Source organism: Melozone crissalis, unplaced genomic scaffold, assembly GCF_028551555.1.
Source record: "Melozone crissalis strain CALT ecotype California unplaced genomic scaffold, PUWL_Pcris_2 ptg000061l_1, whole genome shotgun sequence".
In the NCBI taxonomy this organism is placed as follows: domain Eukaryota; kingdom Metazoa; phylum Chordata; class Aves; order Passeriformes; family Passerellidae; genus Melozone; species Melozone crissalis.
This window is the reverse complement of record NW_026535839.1, coordinates 2627439-2634382: the sequence shown is the minus strand read 5'-3', so window position 1 is coordinate 2634382 and position 6944 is coordinate 2627439.

Here is a 6944-nt window from a genome sequence, read left to right as displayed (position 1 = left end):
AAATGGCATTAACCCACTCCCCTCCCCAGATTCTGGACCTGTTTCTCAATGCTAATCAGGAGTAATTTCACTGGAGTGAAGAGAGTTATACAAGACCTATGTGAAAGTGGAATCAAATCCATGTATCATACATTTAAGATTCCTGGCAAAATATGCTCTATTTACTTGAGGAAATTAAAACATTTCAGAGTCTGGATGATTTAAGGGCTACGTTCTTGCTTCCTAGAAATTAGAACAGTACCTCATGTAATCAATAAATGTATAAAATTGCCTGAAATGCAAGTATTGCAGAGGTCAGGAGTGGAAAAAACACAGCTGAAATCACTTTACATGACATACTGGAAAAGCAACATTATTTTTACCAACAGCACAGGGAAGCCATTGCAAATGGCAAGAAACTGATTGAATGCTATGGCAAAGAGCATTTGTTTGATAAAGTCAATTTTGCCACTTCCATGGCAACTAAAACACAAAATTAAACTGTTCAGGGAAGCACTTTGGTTCTAACCTCCTTTGAACTTTAAGAAATTTGGGGAAAAAGCCCTTGGGTTGGGCCCATCTGTGTGGGAAACGCCATGCTGCATTCCCAGCACACCAGCAGGGTTATTTTCACTTCAGATCACAAGCACCAGGCAGGGTGGGCTGTATTCTCTGCAATAGAAATTACTCATTTCCACATGAAGCCTTTCCAGTGTCTTCCACAAGAAGTGGCTCCATTAAGACCAACAAAAGTGCTGATTCTGCAGAAGAGATGCTGCAAATCCTCCAGGAGAGCTCTAGGACAGAAATGGGCTCTTAAATGTGTGGAGAGTCACTCAGCTCCCACCCTCAAACCCGAAAGAGCTCCTTGAGGAGGTTTTGAGGAAGCACAGAATATCCTGAGCTGGAAGGGATTCACCAGGATCATCCCAGGGATCTCCTGTCCCTGCACAGACCCCACAAAATCCCACCCTGGGATCCCTGGAGTGGTGTCCAAACCCTCCTGGATCTCTGGCAGCCCCAGGCTGTGCCCATCCCTGGGGAGCCTGGGCAGCGCCAGCACCCTCTGGGGCAGAACCGTTCCCAAAATCCAACCTGAGCCTCCCCTGGCACAGCCCCAGCCCTTCCCTGGCTCCCGTCCCTGTCCCAGGGAGCAGAGATCAGAGCTGCCCCTGCTCTGCCCCTCAGGAACAAGTCACAGGTTTGATGAAACTTGGAGGTAAATAAGAAACTGAAGGAAATATCCTGGACTTTGAAAGAACAAATAAGCAGCAGATAGTTTTCTGACTCATGGAGATCACTGTATCAGCTCCTGGGCTGCTGAAGGAATAGAAGGAGTTTGCTGGAAAGAGGAACAAACCCTCCTCTGTGCTGCCCCTTCCCCCTGGGTAACAATACACCAAGGCTTGTGATGCTTGGCCAGAGAATGGCGAAAGCCAGGAGTGACTCTGGACAACCCTTGCTGTGATCCTGAGTCACTGGCTCATGCTAAGGTCAGACTGCAGTCAGATGTGGGGTGTGCAATGGGGGCTTTGCCATCAGTGCTTTCTGCCTGAATTCTGCATCACAAATGCTCCTGAAGGCATTAAAAGACATTTCAGTGAACATCCAGTGAGGGGAATCGACCCCTGCAGGGCCAGGCTCAGTTTTGAATGGTTTGGCTTTTTGGCTGTCACATCTTCCCGGTCTGCAAACCTTTGCATTGTAACGTGGTGTGCCGTAAATATCGGTAATGGAAGGGATTACATCAGCCACCCTCGTGCTGCCAACCTCAATATTAAACTCTGCTGCAGCAAGGAGCCCTGCCCAGAGGACTATGACAACTATTCAGCTCCATTTATATTAGAATACAAAGTACAGAATAAACCCACAGCGTTTCTGGCAACTGATACTACGTGTCAGATAAGAATGGCACAGGGGAGAACAATGCCAGAGCACTGAAGTTCCTTCTTAGATTAAGAGCTGAGGATATTTGATATGTGCCCTTCCAGAATGTGCTGTAGGTCAGGCCTTTTTATTTTGATTTTTTTAAACAGTAAACCCCCACTACCTAAGCAAAAGCAAAATGTAGTTTCTTATTTCTGTACCCACTGAATCTGTTCAGGGTGTTTTGGCTCCAGCAAGGGAGAGAGAGGGATGTGGTTGGATTTTAGTGCATTTTCATCTCATTTCAGATACTCAAAAGACACTGGTTTAAATGCTTAAAATTATGTTTGACATTTCCTGGCAGTTTCTCTTTGCTCATTCAGCTGCACATTGACTGTACTGCCCTCAGTCCAATTTCAAGTTTGCTTGAGGTTGTTTGGGCCAAGTAAAATCCCATTCTTATGAGATAAGCCAACATTAATTTCCAGGGAGTTTGACCAGAACTATTGTCCCCCTGTTAGACTGTTCATCAGAACTTATTCTTTTCCAGCTCTTATAGTGAATATTCTTGGGAGAGACTGCTCAAAGATTTAGGTAGCAAGTGTGAAATAATTAGACTCAGTGGAACACAGGGTTCCAAAGAGTGGAAGGCATGATTCAGCATTTCATCTTTTCAGTTTTAATGATTTGTTGTTTGTTTTTTGCAGATCTTCAAGGGAAAAACTGGACTGATTTCTCTGCGTGGGACTTAGAGATCCTGGAACTGGAAAGATAAAGGAGTTGGCAAGAACTTGCTTTATCCACCATGCTGCTCTCTGACTGCTGCTGGCCCCACAGAGATGGCTTCATTCCATCAGAATTTATTGCATAGAATTTGCAAACAGCTCGTTGAGATGCTCTGAAAGACGCAATAAAAACCCAGAAAATATGAACGCTCAAAAAAATGGCGTTGTCTGCTGTAGGAATATGGAACCAGATCCCTGGGTCCTGTGCCTTTATTTCAGAGAAGGAGCTGGGCTATTGTTTCTATTTAAAATTGGTTGCCATGGTGGTTTCATCCGGGCTTTTGCCCTGATGAAAATTGTTGGTATCAGTGACGCAGCAGCGCTGGCAACCCAATGTTTGCATCCACCTCCAGCAGAGCAGCAAGTGAGGAGCTGGAGCCTGGCACATCACCTGGGCACCCCCAACACGTTCCATAAACACCCAGGGACCCCTGGCTGTCACACCTGAGGGCAAGACCAGCCACCACACAGGTGGTGTGAGTGCCTGCAGCTCCTGGGGCTGCAGAGACCTCAGACAAAATGGAAATGCTGCAGTGAAAGCCCAGGGCCAGGGGGATCTTCCCCCAGGTGTGACCCTGGTGTGAGGTTTGGATTTTGCAGCACCACCTGGAATTTCTGGGAAGTTTCAGCTCTCACGTTTTGAAAGTGATGGGGAGCCCTGCCTGACATTCAGATCTGCTGATACAAGAGTCTCTCCCATTTTCTAATGAGCCTCAGTCATTAGCTTCCTTATGTCACAGGCAGCCAGTGATCCCATGAATTAGGTGAATGGCTGCCATCAGGATGCTCAGAAATGTCTACGAACAATACAGGTTATTCTTCATATGCATTTATTCCAGGTGACAGTTCAACTTCTGGCCCAAACTCAAGGGTTCTCCAAAACTTCACTCTGCTTCCCACTTGGTGCTGATTCTGTAGGGCACATTCACAGGGACAAACCCAGGACAGTCTGAGATCTCAAAGAGACTTGTAGGCTTAAAGATCTTTTGGAATAGTAAACCTCCTGCAAGGGACAGAGGGGGTTAAAGCTCCTCCCTGCATTGTCTGTCAGCACTATACCATGCACACAACAGCAGCAGATTTCCTAGCTGGAGCAGTGCTGGCTAAATTGATTTAGATGTGGAACGTGAGTACCAGTCCCTTCTCTTCACCTTTATTGGGAAATCCTCCTTTGCAGCAGATGTGGTGAGGGGGGGAGGAGGAGCCCCAGAGCAGCTGTGAACAATGAACAAGGAGCAAACGTTCTCAGCAGGAAGGAGAAGCTGGCAGTGCCAAGAGCACGATGGCAGCTCTGTGCAGAGCAGAGTGCCCGGGCTGCCAGCCCCGTGTTCCTTCCTAATCTGCAAATGGAGCAGCCTGGCAGTCTGTCCTTCCAGCACAGAGATTGTGTTTCAGCTGATGTGCCTGCAGTGCCCACTCTGCTGAGCTGGAAGTGAAACATCTGCTGAGTAAGAAATTATTAAAGGCCGGCAAGAGCCTCGTTGGCATTTGGTGCTGTCGGTGCAAACTTTCTCGATAATGGAGCAGCTTTTCCAGGAACACAATCAGGAGAGAGCAGGCTGTGTGAGCACCTCGCTGTTCCTCGCAGTGTTCCAGGAAGGGAGCTCTCCACAGAGGCAATGCTGTGCTGTTCTTTATTCCAGAGGCTCAGGATGTCAGAGCTGAGGCAGTGCTCTGTGTGATGCATCACCTCCCCCCACAAGCTCACAGGCTTAAAAGCATCACAGGCTCAAAATTGGGGCTATTTTAGAAGGGATTGGTCTGTCTGCAGCAGCCCAGGGGGATCTTTGGAGGGAGAGCTGAGGGTCTTGCACTGTCCTGTGAACCGCAGTGCTGACTTTGGAAAGAGGAGAGCTGCAGGTCAGAGCTTCGCCCCATCACTATCACCAGGATTTAGCAAAAATCAGATCAGAGCACCTGGAAACTCCAACCAGGAGCTTTGTATAAAACTGAGACACAGAAAGCTCCCTGTTAAAAGCTGGCACCCCAAGGGCCAACCTGTAATAAATGCAGAAAAATATCAGCACATGAGAGGAAAATATCAGAGGTTGCACTTGGTTAGGCCTCTCCTGGATGTACAATGAATGATAGAAGCTGAGGGCTGTGCTCTCCTGGCAGCAGTTTTTGTGGGACAGAATTTCATCCCTTACCACGGATCTTGTGGGTTACTCTGAAGGCATAAAGGGGGTAGGAACTCTGCCCTGCAAGGCTCTGCTGCCCTGGCACACTTTGGGTAAGGCCCCAGCCCCTTCTCAAGCTCAGCCTTATCACTAAACTGCAATCAGGAGAGGCAAGAGAGATTTCTGCAGTAAATATTGTATCAGGCAGTCTGGGCTGCTTCAAATGAGAGCAGCTCATAAGGAGCTACTAAATATAAAATCGTCCTCAGGGCAGCTCCAGTTTAAGCCAGGGCATGTCAGCCCTCAGAGAAGCACAGGATCTCTGGGATGTAAATAAGAGAAAGGCAGGGTGAGGGGGAAAATTAGAAGCTTACAATTGAAATTCTGAAAAATAAATGGAAGGTGTGCCATGCAAAGGGAGAGGACCAAAAAAACCCAACCACCAGGAACCTGAAATGTCCAATATCTGCAGTTCTAGTTTGGAATTTCAAGTGTCCTCTGCCACAGCTTCATGCATTTCTGCCTTACACAAATTATCCTATATGCTATGGCGGCTTCTCTACCTTGGAGGACCTTCCAGCTCATCTTAACCCTTCTCTCCCCTCTGCTTTCTCCAGAACATTCCTTCCCCTGGGTTTGTACATAACCCACAACATACTGATGTCCCCAAAGCCTCTAGCAATAAGCAGAAATGCAATAATTGAATGTTTGAGCAGCAGAACTGAGTTTCCCATTGCTGCAGACCAAACTCCACCTCCTGAAAAGGCAGAAGATGTTCTCTGTGGGTTTCCTGTGCTGTGGATGGCAGATCTGGACCCAGTTTTACACTTGCTGTGGGTGAAACAAGGTCCGATGGAGCTGCAAGGGAAGCAGATCCAAAACCCTCCCAAGACAAACAGGGAATCTGCTGGGGTCAGGTTCCTGCTGGATGTTATTGAACTAGTTCAGTGGTCCAAAACTGGAGCTGAACTTTGCTGCTCTGGCCTATATCTGGGGGAGATAAAAGCTGCTATCTATATCCTTGGGGCCATTTCTGAGCTCTATTGTGTTTCCAGGTTATGTTACCCACAGCTGACTCTGCTGACTTCCTGCATCTGATTCATTCCTCACTTTCATCCACCTTTTCAGAATGCAGCTAATCCCAAAACATAGGGAAATCAACAAATTATCAGTAAATTTAACGAGGTGGCAGCAGGACACCCTGACTGGCAGCTAATCCTACAGCCAGACCGTGCTGACAGGTTTGCAAATACCTTTGCTAAGCTTCAGTGTCAACACAATTTTGTGTTTTGGAGGCAGATCCTCTCTTGAAAGGCACTTGGGGTTGGTGTCCTGGTGCTTTTTGAACACTCTCTATTCCAAAGGCATGTCTCTGAGGTGTTTTTCAAGTTCTCACAATACCTGGTTCAAGTGCACTGCATGTAATTAATTTTCATTCTGACAATAATCTTTTAATCACAGCATTAAAAGCATCAGCTCAAAAGAAAGGGAAAAAAAAAAAGAAAAAAACCCCAAACATATTCTACAGTACAACACTAGTAAGGAAAAGTAGCCACATCCCAATCTGTTACAGGCCAGCCCAATTTGCCCTGTGGTTTTATCATCTCCTGCTGCATCAGTTCTGATCTATCAGATCACTTTTGTACACACATCTTCTAAATGGCTGCTTACCCCTGCAGCAGGTGCCTGTTGGTCTTTTATCCCTGGCATCCTGTGAGAAACGAGCGAGGAAATGAAGCAGGACACATCTGACAAGCTGGAGTGGAGGGAGATGAGGTGAGCACCTCACAGGAACTGGGAATTTAATCTGCCTGGGTATCAACTGTATTCAAGCCTCTAAACATCTTTTACTACCTTGACCCAACTGCCTTGGACACAGTTCACCCAATAAATCTGTAGCAAAGTAATTCAAGTGTCCCCAGGTCATCTGCTGGCACCCAAAATAACAAACTGAGGGTTTGGGATCCTAACAAATGGTTCTTCAGGACAGTAGAGGTGTTACATCTGACCTGCTGGGCCAGCAAAAACCACTTCTTGTGCAACCTTGACTGAATTCTGGCAGCTCTCCTGAGGCTTCTCCTACTACTGCAGGCTGTGGGCTGAAACTCATCCAAGGCTCTGTAGAACTTGGAGCCAAACTCTTGCTCTTTGTGCAAAATGTGTTGCAACAGTCAAACCCTGCTGAACCCAGGGA